Genomic DNA, 17,890 nt, shown 5'->3' with positions numbered 1-17,890 from the left:
TTCAATCTTATTTGGGACACCTTTATCAATATTCCTTGAACCAAATATCTCTGCATGAAAGAAGGATAAAAAACTGAATATGACCAGAAAAATTCCTGACCCTGGGATGAATATCAGGTGTCCATGAAGCACTGACTTTACAACTCTGAGTTCATTTATTTTTTTAATGTATCCAGTAATTTGTTTATCTTTTTCAGCTGGCTTGATATTTGCTTCTGTAACAGTCTTGCTCTGTAGATAATCTTAACTAGGTATCTCTGGAGTCCTTTTGCTACATCCTTCCCTCTGTGATTCCCTACCTTGAATCAGCTCAGCTGGTTTAATTTTATTCACATTTGACACACATTATTCTGAGAAGGAATCACCTCAGGATAATAGACAGATAATAGACAAAAAAAAATTTAAAATATTAACCCGAAGTAATTATTTCCAAACCTATCAAATTGTTCTGGAGTTCAGCCCTGAGCCTGGTGCTTTGTCAGTCATCTGCTCTGACAGAGCTGAGCTGAGAGGGTGCCGACCACAGGAGTTTAAAGTCACCTTCAGTTACAGAGTAAGCTTGAGGACAGCCTGAGCTAATGGATATCATCTCTTCTAATCTTATGTATATCCGAACCAAAATAAACAAAGATGGCTTCTATGCAAAAGCTGCCCTTGCTTTCCCAGAAGGGAATGGTGGTAGAGAAAGGATCATCCAGTCTGCAGTGTCGGCTACATTCTTTAGGACTGTGGTTCCAGACATGTTTTTTTCTCTCTCTAGTTCTGTCTGTCTGTCTGTCTGTCTGTCTGTCTGTCTGTCTGTCTGTGTCTCTTCCCACCAGTTCTGCTGCACTTAAATTAAAGGCAGGGGTGAGCTGGCAGGTGGGTGCTGTCTTGAAACAACACAACAAAAGAAATAATCAAATTTTAATGGAATGGCATGAAACTTTAAGATGAGAAATTAAATTTTTTATCTGACTGAACATTCAAAACTTTGGCACAAATGTTACACACACACAGACACACACACACAGACACACACACACAGACACACACACACAGACACACACACACACACACACAGAGAGAGAGAGAGAGAGAGAGAGAGAGAGAGAGAGAGAGAGAGAGAGAGAGAGAACCTTTCTTTACACAAAGGGCCTGTGTCATGTTTCAGGAATATAGTGGCATGGAGCAGTGATTCCCTGCCCTCTACCCACATGCATGTGTCAATTCCTTTCCAACTAGATAATCAAATAGGCCTGTTTGTTCTGACCTCAGCTGATACAGAAAAGTCACTGTCTGAGTTGTAATGAAGTATAAGCCGACTTTCTGTCTTTCTGTGTTCCATCTCCCTAGTGTGCCCTCTTAAGAGAGTAAAGGCTGTGTGTCCAGGCACTGAACATGGCCTGATGGTCTCTTTCTTTGTGACTGAAAACTTATTTCTAACAACTGCAAATGCATCGAAGGCTTCATATCAAATATCAGTTAATTCATGGATTTATTGTTTTTGTCAGGGTCCACCTCCTTTTGCCTCTGGAGGGCTGGGGTTAAAGGCATGCAACACTGTGCCCACCTCCTGGGTCAGTTTCTATGGAAATAGCATTTATATGCTCATCCTGAAGGAATTCCTCTACCACAGCACCAAGCTAAGGCAGGTGATTCTGCAGCTGTACTCTGCCCACTTGAGGATGCAATGATGACTAGTGTTAAGGCTTTTTAGAACAGGTTCCCTGCATTTTTCTGAATTCCAGGATATATTATAGACTCTAAGCATACCAGAAAGTAAATGCTATCTTCATCTTACTTGACTCTTCAGAGAACTCAGTCTATACCTTGGGAAGAGACACTGCTTTTAAGCATAACATGGCCAATGCATGACAAATCTCTGTCTACAAGGTCAGAATATGTATGTTTATTCCAGGCTCAGTATAACCTCCCATATCACCCAGCACACATGTGAAGGGCCACGAGGAAACCACGACTCACTTGTTATCTGACTCTCCTGAGAATTGTTATTCTGTAACCCACTCTTCCAGGTTGACCCTTCTGGGAAATACTATTTCATAGATCTCAAGGGTCCCCAAATTTTATGCATCCATCTCCAAGGACCACAGAGAAAGTCATCTCCACAAATGCAAAGCTCTAGATCCATCTTCTCTTACTGGGAGTAAGAGCAAATTGTTGGAGGAGCCGGAGCACAGAGCTGAGACTAGGATATCAGGAGCACAGCCCTGGAGTATTGGGAGCACAGAGTTATGCTCCAGACCCCCCACCCCCCTTGGAGGACAAAGAAACAGATGCTTATCACTGGGCTAAGGATCTGACTGATGCCCAGTGGTCTTGCTCTTGGACCCTCACTTCAGAGATAGTGACTCTGAGCACGTTTGATGCCCCAAATGCTTAATGCCTCCATCTCCAGCTCAGTTATGGGGGAAAGGCATGAACTCTCTCTCATTCCTGTGCAAGGCTGTACTGTGTTATTTCTACAGCCCTGTTTTTTACTTCATCTAAAAAATTCAATTCAATACTTTATTTTCTTTATTAAAATAACTTATATGAGTACATGGCTGTGTTTGTGTGCAAGTATGTGCAGGAACTCACAGAAACCAGAAGGGGCATCAGATTCCCTGGAACTGGAGTTAAGGTGGTTATGAGCTGCACTATATGGGCGCTAGAACCCCAACTCAGGCCTTGTGCAATTACAGCAAGAACTCTTAACTTATGAGCTATCTCTCCAGTCCAAACTGTTTTTGTTTTTTTGAGATTCAGTTTCACTGGCTATTTCTGGCTGTCCTAGAACTGACTTTGTAGACTAGATTGGCCTGGAACTCACAGATATTTGCATGCCCCTATCTTCCAACACCTGACATTAACACAGCTTTTCTGTATTCTTAGGAAGCTCTTCCAAGTAGATTTCACCTGGTGATGTCTCTCTCTCTCTCTCTCTCTCTCCCTCCCTCCCTCCCTCCGTTTTGTTACCATTTATTTGCGAACTTAAAAATTAGCGATAAAGTGTAAAAAATGTCATGCAATTTTTTTGTTTTGTTTTCATTTTATCTCACCTTCAACAGATGACAATGTACTAGGCCAGGCTTGGGGTTGGGGTGGGTATAGGAAGGAGCCAGGGAAGAGCGGGGGCAGAGAGAGAGAGAGAGAGAGAGAGAGAGAGAGAGAGAGAGAGAGAGAGAGAGAGAGAGAGAGAGAGAGAGAGAGAGAGAGAGAGAGTGAGCAGGAGGGACCTGTGACACCCATACCTGGTTCAAGGAATGTTCCAACTCTAACTTAAAAAAAAGTTTATTTAAAAACAAAAATAGAGCCCCAGACAGTACGGAGATGGTGAACCCTCAGAGGGTGGGCTCAGAGGATGGGGGATAGAGATTTATATATTTCTATACATATATCATTTTATAGGTTTTGTTCTGCTTTTTGTGATTTAATTTTTAAACTTTTTTTTTTTTTTTGCGGGGTGGGGGCAGAGGTTAAATTCTTGCTATTTTCTAAGGCTTGCTCAACATGAAGAATCCTGATTTTGGAGAGGAAAAAGAATGAGCGAGAGAGGGAGCACCTCAGCATGAAGGGGATTCCCAGCCCCCTGGGCAGCCGTTGCTCTCTCGCCAAACCAATTAAATATAGAAACCAGTAAAAGAAGCCCCCAAATGGAACTAAAATGGAGGAAAAAAGTACTTTCACAGATGAAGTTCATATACATTTGCTTCATTTGCCTGCAGAGAGGGAGAGACAGGAATGGTCATGGCAGGAGGTGGCCTGGCTACAAGAGGCTGCGACTCCATGCAGTGGGTCAAGAGGCCAGGCCCAAGCCCCCATAGGCTAAGCAGGGGGCTGTGACTGTCTGTCTTGGGGACTCCACTGGCCGGACTGCTCCTTGATGGAGGAGGATTCTGCAGCAGAAGCCAGAATTGCAGAAGAGACCACACAGGGGAGAAATGCCAGGGGGGAGGGGGACTGAGGAGGGAGGCGGCAGCGTCATGCCTACTTCACAGACAAGACCAGGACAGAGGCAAGCACACAAGAGATGGCCTTGCCAGGCAGGGAGGGCCCAGTCCCCTCAGTGGGCTCTCCTCCATCCCAGCAGAGCCAGGGCCTCCTGCAACACACAGTTACTTGGACATGGGGGATAAAGATGATGGAAAAAAAAAGGCAAAATAGTGATGCTGAGAAGGGGAAAAGGTTTTGAGCGAGCGGGTTCAGCAATGGGTGTGGTCCCGACTTCCTGCACCCGGGACACCACAGCAGTTCAGAGTTCCACCTTTGCGGCCGGTGCCCACAGCTCCGGATAACATTGCGCCAACAGTGGCTACTGAAGAGCCTCTTCTGTGAGCATCTGCATCCATCGAGCTCTTCCCACATGCCCAAGCCTGCCATCAAAGGGCACACCCTGCAGGGAAAAGGGTTTCCAGCGCTACTCACTAAGGCAGAATGGACGGTGGCCGATGGGTTGAAAGGAGAAAAGAGGAGGAGGAAGGTGGCAGTTCCCACTTGCCTGCTGCTGTCCCCGCTGGGTGGGAGGTGGCTGTGGGCCACCAGGGCCTGGGGTCTGTCCATAGTAAGCAGTCTGCTGCTGATAATACTCAGCCCAGGCGGCACTGTAATCAGGCTGGGAGCCAGGGGTGCTCCAGGACCCCCCCCCCCCACCAGTGACCACTTGTGCTTGCTTCTTCTAGTACTCCTCCCAGGCCTTGGTGTAGTCATGCTGTGGGGGTGCTGCTGACCTTTTCCCCCTTTTCTTTCTTTCTTTCTTTCTTTCTTTCTTTCTTTCTTTCTTTCTTTCTTTCTTTCTTTCTTTCTTTCTTCCTTCCTTCCTTCCTTCCTTCCTTCCTTCCTTCCTTCCTTCCTCTCTCTCTCTCTCTCTCTCTCTCTCTCTCTCTCTCTCTCTCTCTCTTTCTTTCTTGTAATACTATTCCCAAGCCTTGGTGTAGTCTGATTGGCCAATGAGTGGAGGCTGGAGGTGGGATGGGGGCTCCCCCTGTGCAGGTGGGGCTGCAGGGGCTGGGGCAGAGCCTGGCACAGGACCTGGGGGTTGCTGGTAGTAGTGGGATTAGTACACAACCCAGGCAGCATTAGGTTCTGTAGCCTCTGCAGCAGCTTTGTTTGGGTCGTGAGGGGCAGGTGGTTTCCACTGGGGTTAGGTATTGCCCCATCGCTGAGGCAGGTCCTGGTGAGGAGGGGACCACCAGCATGTGGGGGCGCCTGGTTGAAGGGTCCAGGGTTGAAAGGTCCCATGGGTCTAGCAGGGCCTGGTCCAGGGCCTGACCCTCTATCTTCTCCTCAATGAGCTGCTTTGCATTGTCAGTCTGCTGGGGCGATTTCCTGGATCACAATCAACTTGAAATTGGGGTCCCTGTTGGGCTGCAGCTGCCGAGATATTTCCACAAAGGTGCCTGTCTGCTGGTTAATGGCCTTCACATTCTCCCTGTCTCTGCCAATGACCAGCCCACACTTACGGGGAGGAATGGAGAAAGTCATCTCCCTTCCAGGAGATGACTCAGTTGCCCAGTTGCCTTGGCCTCTGCCCCGGCCCCTGCCCCCAGGGAGCATGCCAGGGACCTCTGGGGGACCTAGAGGCCCACTCTGAAGAAGACTCTGGAGAGGTCATTGATGATCCGGGCTGCGGGTTTACACCGATTTGGAGGCCCCATGATGGGAGCAATCTTCTCAGGGCCAGTCCCATCATCTTGCTTGAACGGGATGCGCACCATTCTGGATCTTCTTTATCATCTCTCCACTTCGGCCAATAACTACACGAACTGAATGCCTGGGTACAGGCACATCAATCAATGCCTCCACCAACCCCAGATCCGTATTCATTGAGGTCCCCAAAGCCACCTTGATCACGTTCTTGCAGGATGTCCATCACCATCTCACAGGCTTGCTATACTTTGGGTTCCCGATAATCCTCAGTGGCTTGTCCACATTTGTGTTCTGGGAGCCATTCTGAATTAAAATCATCTTCATCCCTGCCCGCTCCTGCAGCTGCTTGATGGTTTCTCCACCCTTGCCAATTACCAGGCCTGCCTTGCCAGCAGGTATCCTGATCTCCTGTACCGTGCCATTCTGACCTCCCATTGATGTTGTCCTGGAACTCTCCTGGGGGAGGGGGGGGAAGTCATGGCCCTGAGACACGATGTCATCCAGCCATCATTTTTGCCTTTTGGACAGACTGAGGTGCTCCAGTCAGAGACCTGCTGCACTCAGGGAGGCCACCACTATCTGGTGAGATCTGAACTTTGCAGCTTGAGTCCTGCTGGATTTTTGTTTATCTGCTCACCACCTCTGCCAATGATCAAGGCCACCATGCGGTCCGGACCCCCATACTCTTCTGTCATTGAGGTCCTAGGGGGGAGGATGGATGGGTCCCAGTTGAGAACCAGTCGAATCTCCCTGGGAAGACAGTTTCTTGCTGTCTGTCTGGTCTCCATCTTCCAGCTGTCTCTTTTGCCCCCCTGAAAACAAAATCAAGGTGGTAGCAGCACCACCTCCGATTTTGACTGCAATCTGGCGGGTCCACTGCATGGCATCTTTGCGGATCCCAGGGCCACAGCCACCAGGAGGCTGTGAGGGGCACCCAGACACACCTCCTCCACCAGGGCCGCCTCAATCCCCAAACCCCTGCAGCTCCTTCCACTGCCACCAGCAGGAGGCCTGTGGGGAAACCTTCAACCTGGGGCAGGGAAGGGCTTGGTGTGGAGGCTTCAAGCTGAGGAGGCAGCAGTGGCTCACTGCGGGAAGTGGTCTTCTTCTTCTTCTTCTTCTTCTTCTTCTTCTTCTTCTTTAATAATAATTTTTATTAGTTATTTTCTTCATTTACATTTCAAATGCTATCCTGGAAGTCCCCTATAACCTCCCCCATCCTGCTCCTCTACCCACCCACTCCCACTTCTTGGCCCTGGCGTTCCCCTGTACTGGGGCATATAAAGTTTGAAAGACCAAGGGGCCTCTCTTCCCAATTATGGCCGATTAGGCCATCTTCTGCTACATATGCAGCTAGAGACACGAGCTCTGGGGGTACTGGTTAGTTCATATTGTTGTTCCATCTGTAGGGTCGCAGACCCCATCAGCTCCTTGGGTGCTTTCTCTAGCTTCTCCATTGGGGGCCCTGTGTTCCATCCTATAGATGACTGTGAGCATCCACTTTTGTATTTGACAGGTACTGGCATAGCTCCACAAGAGGCAACTATATCAGGGTCCCTTCAGCAAAATCTTGCTGGCATGTGCAATAGTGTCTGTGTTTGGTGGCTGATAATGGAATGGATCCCCGGATGGGTTAGTCTTTGGATGGTCCATCCTTTCGACTTAGCTCCAAACTTCATCTCTAAGCTGGACTCCAGAAATTCAAATAACCCCATTAAAAATGGGGTACAGAGCTAAACAAAGAATTCTCAACCAAGGAATACCAAAGGGCTGAGAAGCACTTGAAAAAATGTTCAACATCCTTAATCATCAGGGAAATGCAAATCAAAACAACCCTGAGAGTCCACCTCACAGCAGTCAGAATGGCTAAGATCAAAAATTCAGGTGACAGCAGATGGCTGGTGAGGATGTGGAGAAAGAGGAACACTCCTCCATTGCTGGTGGGATTGCAAGCTGGTACAACCACCCTGGAAATCAGTCTGGTGGTTCCTCAAAAAATTGGACATAATACCACCTGAAGTTCCGGCAATACCTCTCTGGGGCATATACCCAGAAGATGTTCCAACTGGCAATAAGGACACATGCTCCACTATGTTCATAGCAGCCTTATTTATAATAGCCAGAAGCTGGAAAGAACCCAGATGTCCCTCAACAGAGGAATGGATACAGAAAATGTGGTACATTTACAAATGGAGTACTACTCAGCAATTAAAAACAATGAATTTATGAAATTCTTGGGCAAATGGATGTATCTGGAGGATATCATCCTGAGTGAGGTAACCCAATTACAAAAGAAGTCACTTGATATAAATCACTGATAAGTGGATATTAGCCCAGAAACTTAAAATACTCAAGATACAATTTGCAAAACAGAAGAAAATCAAGAAGAAGGAAGACCAACATGTGGATACTTCATTCCTCGTTAGAATAGGAAACAAAATACCCATGGAAGGAGTTACAGATACAAAGTTTGGAACTGGTCTTTTCTTTTTTTTTTGATTTTTAATATTTTTATTACATATTTTCCTCAATTACATTTCCAATGCTATCCCAAAAGTCCCCCATAGCGCCCCCCACTTCCCTACCCACCCATTCCCATTCTTTTGGCCCTGGCATTCCCCTATATTGGGGCATATAAAGTTTGCAAGTCCAATGGGCCTCTCTTTCCAGTGATGGCCGACTAGGCCATCTTTCGATACATATGCAGCTAGAGACAAGAGCTCCGGGGTTCTGGTTAGTACATCATGTTGTTCCAACAATAGGGTTGCAGATCCCTTTAGCTCCTTGGGTACTTTCTCTAGCTTCTCCATTGGGAGCCCTGTGATACATCCAATAGCTGACTGTGAACATCCACTCCTGTGTTTGCTAGGCCCCGGCATCGTCTCACAAGAGACAGCTATATTTGGGTCCTTTCAGCAAAATCTTGCTAGTGTATGCAATGGTGTCAGCGTTTAGAAGCTGATTATGGGACGGATGCCTGGATACGGCAGTCTCTAAATGGTCCATCCTTTCATCACAGCTACGAACTTTGTCTCTGTAACTCCTTCCCTGGGTGTTTTGTTCCCAATTCTAAGAAGGTGCACAGTGTCCACACTTTGGTCTTCATTCTTCTTGAGTTTCATGCGTTTAGCAAATTGTATCTTATATCTTGGGTATCCTAAGTTTTGGGCTAATATCCACTTATCAGTGAATACATATTGTGTGAGTTCTTTTGTGATTGTGTTACTTCACTCAAGATGATGCCCTCCAGGTCCATCCATTTGGCTAGGAATTTCATAAATTCATTCTTTTTAATAGCTGAGTAGTACTCCATTGTGTAAATGTACCATAATTTCTGTATCCATTCCTCTGTTGAGGGACATCTGGGTTCTTTCCAGCTTCTGGCTATTATAAATAGGGCTGCTATGAACATAGTGGAGCATGTGTCCTTTTTACCGGTTGGGACATCTTCTGGATATATGCCCAGGAGAGGTATTGCTGGATCCTCCGGTAGTACTATGTCCAATTTTCTGAGGATCCACCAGACTGATTTCCAGAGTGGTTGTACAAGCTTGCAATCCCACCAACAATGGAGGAGTGTTCCTCTTTCTCCACATCCTCGCCAGCATCTGCTGTCACCTGAAATCTTGATCTTAGCCATTCTGACTGGTGTGAGGTGGAATCTCAGGGTTGTTTTGATTTGCATTTCCCTGATGATTAAGGATGTTGAACATTTTTTCAGGTGTTTCTCTGCCATTCGGTATTCCTCAGGTGAGAATTCTTTGTTCAGTTCTGAGCCCCATTTTTTAATGGGGTTATTTGACTTTCTGGAGTCCACCTTCTTGAGTTCTTTATATATATTGGATATTAGTCCCTTATCTGATTTAGGATAGGTGAAGATCCTTTCCCAATCTGTTGGTGGTTTTTTTGTCTTATTGATGGTGTCTTTAGCCTTGCAGAAACTTTGTAGTTTCATGAGGTCCCACTTGTCAATTCTCGATCTTACAGCACAAGCCATTACTGTTCTATTCAGGAATTTTCCCCCTGTGCCCATATCTTCAAGGCTTTTCCCCACTTTCTCCTCTATAAGTTTCAGTGTCTCTGGTTTTATGTGAAGTTCCTTGATCCACTTAGACTTGACCTTAGTACAAGGAGATAGGAATGGATCGATTCACATTCTTCTACATGTTAACAACCAGTTGTGCCAGCACCATTTGTTGAAAATGCTGTCTTTCTTCCACTGGATGTTTTTAGCTCCCTTGTCGAAGATCAAGTGACCATAGGTGTGTGGGTTCATTTCTGGGTCTTCAATTCTATTCCATTGGTCTATTTGTCTGTCACTATACCAGTACCATGCAGTTTTTATCACAATTGCTCTGTAGTAGAGCTTTAGGTCTGGCATGGTGATTCCACCAGAGGTTCTTTTATCCTTGAGAAGAGTTTTTGCTATCCTAGAGTTTTTGTTATTCCAGATGAATTTGCAGATTGCACTTTCTAATTCGTTGAAGAATTGATTTGGAATTTTGATGGGGATTGCATTGAATCTGTAGATTGCTCTTGGCAAGATAGCCATTTTTACAATGTTGATCCTGCCAATCCATGAGCATGGGAGATCTTTCCATCTTCTGAGATCTTCTATAATTTCTTTCTTCAGAGACTTGAAGTTTTTATTATACAGATCTTTCACTTCCTTAGTTAGAGTCACGCCAAGATATTTAATATTATTTGTGACTATTGAGAAGGGTGTTGTTTCCCTAATTTCTTTCTCAGCCTGTTTATTCTTTGTGTAGAGAAAAGCCATTGATTTGTTTGAGTTAATTTTATATCCAGCTACTTCACCGAAGCTGTTTATCAGGCTTAGGAGTTCTTTGGTGGAATTTTTAGGGTCACTTATATATACTATCATATCATCTGCAAAGAGTGATATTTTGACTTCATCTTTTCCAATTTGTATCCCTTTGATCTCCTTTTGTTGTCAAATTGCTCTGGCTAGGACTTCAAGTACAATGTTGAATAGGTATGGAGAAAGTGGACAGCCTTGTCTAGTCCCTGATTTTAGAGGGATTGCTTCAAGCTTCTCACCATTTACTTTGATGTTGGCTACTGGTTTGCTGTAGATTGCTTTTATCATGTTTAGGTATGGGCCTTGAATTCTTGATCTTTCCAAGACTTTTATCATGAATGGGTGTTGGATCTTGTCAAATGCTTTTTCCGCATCTAACGAGATGACCATGTGGTTTTTGTCTTTGAGTTTGTTTATATACTGGATTACGTTGATGGATTTCCGTATATTGAACCATCCCTGCATCCCTGGGATGAAACCTACTTGGTCAGGATGGATGATTGTTTTGATGTGTTCTTGGATTAGGTTAGCAAGAACTTTATTGAGGATTTTTGCATCAATATTCATAAGGGATATTGGTCTGAAGTTTTCTATCTTTGTTGGGTCTTTTTGTGGTTTAGGTATCAGAGTAATTGTGGCTTCATAGAATGAGTTGGGTAGAGTACCTTCTGTTTCTATTTTGTGGAATAGTTTGTGAAGAACTGGGATTAGATCTTCTTTGAAGGTCTGATAGAACTCTGCACTAAACCCATCTGGTCCTGGGCTTTTTTTAGTTGGGAGACTATTAATGACTGCTTCTATTTCTTTGGGGGATATAGGGCTGTTTAGATCATTAACCTGATCTTGATTCAACTTTGGTACCTGGTATCTGTCTAGGAACTTCTCCATTTCATCCAGGTTCTCCAGTTTTGTTGAGTATAGCCTTTGGTAGAAGGATCTGATGGTGTTTTGGATGTCTTCAGGATCTGTTGTTATGTCTCCTTTTTCATTTCTGATTTTGTTAATTAGGATGCTTTCCCTGTGCCCTCTAGTGAGTCTGGCTAAGGGTTTATCTATCTTGTTGATTTTCTCAAAGAACCAGCTCCTTGATTGGTTGATTCTTTGAATAGTTTTTCTTGTTTCCACTTGGTTGATTTCACCCCTGAGTTTGATTATTTCCTGCCGTCTACTCCTCTTGGGTGAATTTGCTTCCTTTTGTTCTAGTGCTTTTAGGTGTGTTGTCAAGCTGCTAATGTGTGCTCTCTCTAGTTTCCTTTTGGAGGCACTCAGAGCTATGAGTTTTCCTCTTAGAAATGCTTTCATTGCGTCCCATAAGTTTGGGTATGTTGTGGCTTCATTTTCATTGAACTCTAAAAAGTCCTTAATTTCTTTCTTTATTCCTTCCTTGACCAAGGTATCATTGAGAAGAGTGTTGTTCAGTTTCCACGTGAAGGTTGGCTTTCTATTGTTTATTTTGTTATTGAAGATCAGCCTTAGTCCATGGTGATCTGATAGGATGCATGGGACAATTTCAATATTTTTGTATCTGTTGAGGCCTGTTTTGTGACCAATTATGTGGTCAATTTTGGAGAAGGTACCATGAGGTGCTGAGAAGAAGGTATATCCTTTTGTTTTAGGATAGAATGTTCTGTAGATATCTGCCAGATCCATTTGATTCATAATTTCTCTTAGTTTCTCTGTGTCCCTGTTTAGTTTCTGTTTCCATGATCTGTCCATTGGTGAAAGTGGTGTGTTGAAGTCTCCCACTATTATTGTATGAGGTGCAATGTGTGCTTTGAGATTTACTAAAGTTTCTTTAATGAATGTGGCTGCCTTTGTATTTGGAGCATAGATATTCAGGATTGATAGTTCCTCTTGTAGGATTTTACCTTTGATGAGTATGAAGTGTCCCTCCCTGTCTTTTTTAATGACTTTGGGTTGGAAGTCAATCTTATCAGATATTAGAATGGCTACTCCAGCTTGTTTCTTCATGCCATTTGCTTGGAAAATTGTTTTCCAGCCTTTCATTCTGAGGTAGTGTCTATCCTTTTCTCTGAGATGAGTTTCCTGTAAGCAGCAAAATGTTGGGTCTTGTTTGTGTAGCCAGTTTGTTAGTCTATGTCTTTTTATCGGGGAGTTGAGTCCATTGATATTAAGAGATATTAAGGAAAAGTAATTGTTGTTTCCTGTTATTTTTGTTGTTAAAGTTGGCATTTTGTTCTTGTAGCTGTCTTCTTTTAGGTTTGTTGAGGGATTACCTTCTTGTTGTTTCTAGGGCGTGGTTCCTGTCCTTGTATTGGTTTTTTTCTGTTATTATCCTTTGAAGGGCTGGATTCGTGGAGAGATAATGTGTGAATTTGGTTTTGTCGTGGAATACTTTGGTTTCTCCATCTATGTTAATTGAGAGTTTGGCTGGGTATAGTAGCCTGGGCTGGAATTTGTGTTCTTTTAGTGTCTGTATAACATCTGTCCAGGATCTTCTGGCTTTCATAGTCTCTGGTGAGAAATCTGGTGTAATTCTGATAGGCTTGCCTTTATATGTTACTTGGCCTTTTTCTCTTACTGCTTTTAGTATTCTATCTTTATTTAGAGCATTTGTTGTTCTGATTATTATGTGTTGGGAGGTATTTCTTTTCTGGTCCAGTCTATTTGGAGTTCTGTAGGCTTCTTGTATGTTCATGGGCATCTCTTTCTTTAGATTTGGGAAGTTTTCTTCTATAATTTTGTTGAAGATGTTTGCTGGTCCTTTGAGTTGAAAATCTTCATTCTCATCCACTCCTATTATCCGTAGGTTTGGTCTTCTCATTGTGTCCTGTATTTCTTGGATGTTTTGAGTTAGGATCTTTTTGCATTTTACATTTTCCTTGATTGTTGTGCCGATGTTCTCTATGGAATCTTCTGCACCTGAGATTCTCTCTTCCATCTCTTGTATTCTGTTGCTGATGCTCGTATCTATGGTTCCAGATTTCTTTCCTAGGGTTTCTATCTCCAGTGTTGCCTCATTTTGGGTTTTCTTTATTGTGTCTACTTCCCTTTTTAGGTCTAGTATGGTTTTGTTCATTTCCATCATCTGTTTGGATGTGTTTTCCTGTTTTTCTGTAAGGACTTCTACCTGTTTGATTATGTTATCCTGTTTTTCTTTAAGGATTTGTAACTCTTTAGCAGTGTTCTCCTGCAATTCTTTAAGGGATTTTTGTGCTTCCTCTTTAGTGTCTTCTGCCTGTTTAGCAGTGTTCTCCTGTATTTCTTTAAGTGTGTTATTAAAGTCCTTCTTGAAGTCCTCTACCATCATCAGGAGATATGCTTTTAGATCCGTGTCTAGCTTTTCCGGTGTGTTGGGGTGCCCTGGACTGGGCGAAGTGGGGGTGCTGGGTTCTGATGATGGTGAGTGGTCTTGGTTTCTGTTAGTAAGATTATTACGTTTACCTTTCGCCATCTGGTAATCTCTGGGGTTAGTTGTTATCGTTGTCACTGTTTAAAGATTGGAGCAGAAGCTGTGTTCCACTCACCAGCAGTCTCTAAATCCTGCGGCAGGGGTCGTGGGTAGCTGACGGTACACCGGTGCTGGTCCAGCCGGAAGAGGCCTGTGGTCCTACTCAGGCCGGTTTTCTGTTTCCCTAACTAATGCAGTCTCTGGTCCCGCGTGCAATTGGATTGGAGCAGAAGCTGTGTTCCACTCTCCAGAAGTCTTAAGATCCTGTGGCGGGTGTTGTGGGTAGCTGGCGAGTGTCAGCCGACCCTGCGCCCCAGCTGCCCCGGTGCTTTTCTGACTGGAAGAGGCTTGTGGCCCTATGTAGGCCGGATTTCTCTCTACCCAACCAGAGCAGTCTCAGGTCCCGCGTGATTGGACTGGAGCAGAAGCTCTATTCCACTCACCAGAAGTCCCAAAATCCTGCGGCGGGGGTCGTGGGTAGCTGGCAGGTGTCAGGCAACCCTGCGCTCCAGCTACCCCGGCGCTGATTTGGCCGGATGAGGTCTGTGGCCCTACTCAGGCCGGTTTCTGCTTCCCTAACTAATGCAGTCTCAGGTCCCGTGCGCAATTGGATTGGAGCAGAAGCTGTGCTCCACTCACCAGAAGTCTTAAGATCCTGTGGCGGGTGTTGTGGGTAGCTGGCGAGTGTCAGCCGACCCTGCGCCCCAGCTGCCCCGGTGCTTTTCTGACCGGAAGAGGCTTGTGGCCCTATGTAGACCGGATTTCTCTCTCCCCAACCAGAGCAGTCTCAGGTCCCACGTGATTGGACTGGAGCAGAAGCTGTGCTCCACTCACCAGAAGTCTTAAGATCCTGTGGCGGGTGTTGTGGGTAGCTGGCGAGTCGGAACTGGTCTTTTCTTAATCACCACTAATTTACAGCTCTAGATGGTCAGCAAAGCAAAGTTTCACTTTATTTGTTGTGGTATCTGGTTAACCACAGATGATTCTTCAGCCCCCTGCCCCCCCCCCCATCTAACCAGAAGCAGAGAATCTCAATTCAAAATAGCAAATAGCTTTGATAGAGTTATTAAATTTCCCTCTAAAATTTCAAGAGCAACTCCCTGTGTCTTCTGCCTTGTTTCAGCATTCTCATCTTATCTTTCAAGTTCCTCAAGAACTTTCCACTGAGTTCTCAACACTCAATGCTTTTTCTATCTCAAAGTTCCAAAGCCCTTCCACAATACAACAGCACACATGCTCAGGACAATTTCAGCAATATCCCACTATGCTGGTACCAACTTGGCTTAGTTAGGGTGTCTATCAGTGTGAGGAAATACCGTGACCAAAAAGTGATGTCGGTCTCCCATGTGTCACCAGTAAATTGCAGGGTGCAGAGGGTAAGAGGAAAAAAGAAAATGCAGAGAGAGAGAGAGAGAGAGAGAGAGAGAGAGAGAGAGAGAGAGAGAGAGAGAGAGAGAGCAGAAGGACCATATCCTTACCGGGAATAGATCTTTTCTTAATACAATGCAGGCTTAGTATTAATAAAGGAACAAGGCTTTTTTCTTACGAACTTGGGGTTTATTAAAAGGGTAGAAGCTTTTTCTTTCTCTGTGAGCTAGCATTATTCTCCTGCTTCAATAGAAGTTTGTTACTACAAACTTCTCCCTAGCCTGGCAAGCAAGACACATCTGGACAAAAGGGAAAAGGCTCTAGCAATTGATACTTTACTTAATCTCCTAGTGTTTTTGGATGAGGTGTTAAATGCCTTAGCCTTCAATTTCTGGCCTCAGAGGAACACAGAAGGCAGGTCAGCTACAGTAGCAAAGTAACTTAGATGTAGATAAGTGAACTTTTATTTATTAGACAGCAACCCTAAATATCTTAAGACAATAGCCTTTCTTTTTTTAAATACGTAAGTCTAATTTTTTTTTCCTAAAAAGACATGATAACATCAGAATGTATACCTATTGAGCTACTGGAGAAAACATCTAAAGTCAAATATTTGAATCAGATTCTCCGCTTGGAGATGGATAGCGCTTTCCCAACTCCAGACAATGCACACATAAACGCCAAATCCAGAACTCCTCGGATTCGTTCTTCAGAGCAAGATCAAGTTAGCTGACAGCTTTTTTTCTAAAAAGGATTCTTTTTGAGTCATGATTTCAGAGTGTTCAGTCAGAGTTCAATTGGCCCTACATTCTTGCAAGAACATCAGGGTGGTGGGAACCTGTGGTAAGGAGACCTCCCAAGGACTTCACATCATAGCAGACAGGAAACTGAGAGACAGCAGGCAGAACTGAACTGCTAAAGTCCTCTTTCCACAGAGTCTTCTGTCCTTGTTTTCCAAGGAGCTTGCCCCTCTGAGTCATCGATACAGTAAGACATGGAGCCTCAATGTAACAGCTTCAGAGCAGAGATCTTGTATAATCCTGTGATTAACTGCACAGGATTTGTGTGTACAAAAGTGAAGGTTTGTGAGGATGCACACTGTAGACAGAGCTGACACGCCTTCATCTCCATATATGTCAGTATGCCCACATGCAACACCTTTTGAACACCTATAGGTAATGCTATAACTCCTCTGCTACCCACAAAGTGGGGAAAAACCCACTGTAGCAACAGCTCTGTCCACCCTGACTGCACCAAAGTCATTAGGGTCCCATATGTTGTTACTATAGAGGTAGACACCAGAGGTAGCAAGATCCACGCTGGTCCACGAATAGGCTTGACAGCCTGTCTGGCGATGTCCGGAGACCCTCTGCATGGGAGCCCACAAGGCCACCAATGTATGAAGGCTTCTGGTGGAGTCACTCCTATCCCCTCTCCACCTCTGCCTACGCCAGAGCACGCATGGTTGGGCCACTCAAGTTGCCAGTCTACACTAAGGACCGCTAGGGCACCAAGGGAAAGCATGACAATAAAAAGTCCTACTTTTCTGCCATTGCTCTTCTCCTTCCACTGTGTCAAGGAGATCCTGGGTCTGGGCCCTGGCAGCCGTATTTCAAAGAAAGTTTTTTTAGTGTTTTGAACAGAATCTCAGGAAGCTGAAGTATATATAATCTTGAAACATTGGGCATTTTTTTTTCACTCTGAAAAATCTGGAATGATGGAGGAACAGGAAAAGGGAACACAAGAATATGGGAGGGGCCAACACAATATTGAAAACACAACTTTCAAATCTCTTTTGCTGTGACAAAGTTGGTCTGTACTGTTGACCTAAGGCAGAAAATAAGCCCTTGTTCTCCAGATCAGTACTCCTCCTTCAAATAGGAACCAAAGAATTGTTTCTTTCCCAAGTGCATCCAAAAATGCTGGAATACACATGCCCTATCTCAAATGATTCACATGACTCCTGGCTTTTATTTCTCAGAGTCCAGCAGTGACCTCTCTCATTGCCAACAGGAGCATCATGCAGCCTCCATGTTGTAGACACAGACTCCTCCACAAACTACACAGCTGTTACTCACAAAGCACATCTTGTTTGGCTTCCTTATAACTTTGAGTGTGTCCATAAGCTCAGAACAATGTTGGGCAAATCTGTGTGGGAGGACATTACCAATTTCATCATAGACCTCACTGGGTGGAAAGGGTATATTTCCCTGGTCAGCTGTCTCAGGTTGGCAGTGTGCTGCAACAGCTTCTTCAGACAGTCCATGGACAAGAAGTTCTTCAGAAAATTGACCTCACTGAGCTGGGAACATTTGCTCAGAGCAGGCAGGAGGACATCAGTTTGGAAGCCCATGATCATACAACCCTTCAATTCTAGCTTCTGTATTGTAGCTGTCAATCTTTCTAGCAGTCTTCCTAGAAGTCCATGACTTAAATTTCACAAGGTGATACCACTCAGGTCTAGCTGTTTGAGCTGATGGACTATTGGACACTGGGACAGACAACTCATATTGGAATTTGACAGCTTACATTGTATGATTGCAAGGGTCTCTAAGGAACCCTCTTAGCACCTAGAGAGAAAAAAGAGATCATCTCAGTAAAGTTCAATAGTGACAGGAGGTGTTTTTTCCCTTTATTAATGTGCAATGGTTTATATATTC

The 17,890-nt window shown here is 44.5% G+C and overlaps 1 pseudogene; it reads right to left on the bottom strand.

Moving 5' to 3' along the window:
- Positions 1-5,057: 5,057 nt before the first annotated feature.
- On the bottom strand, positions 5,058-17,583 carry LOC147004171 (far upstream element-binding protein 2 pseudogene; annotated as a pseudogene).
- Positions 17,584-17,890: the final 307 nt, after the last annotated feature.

The sequence above is a fragment of the Mus caroli genome, unplaced genomic scaffold, assembly GCF_978045245.1.
Source record: "Mus caroli unplaced genomic scaffold, Mus_caroli_1 scaffold_6, whole genome shotgun sequence".
NCBI classification, from domain to species: Eukaryota; Metazoa; Chordata; class Mammalia; order Rodentia; family Muridae; genus Mus; species Mus caroli.
Note: the sequence above shows the minus strand (reverse complement) of the source record. Positions and strands in the feature narration are given on the sequence as shown.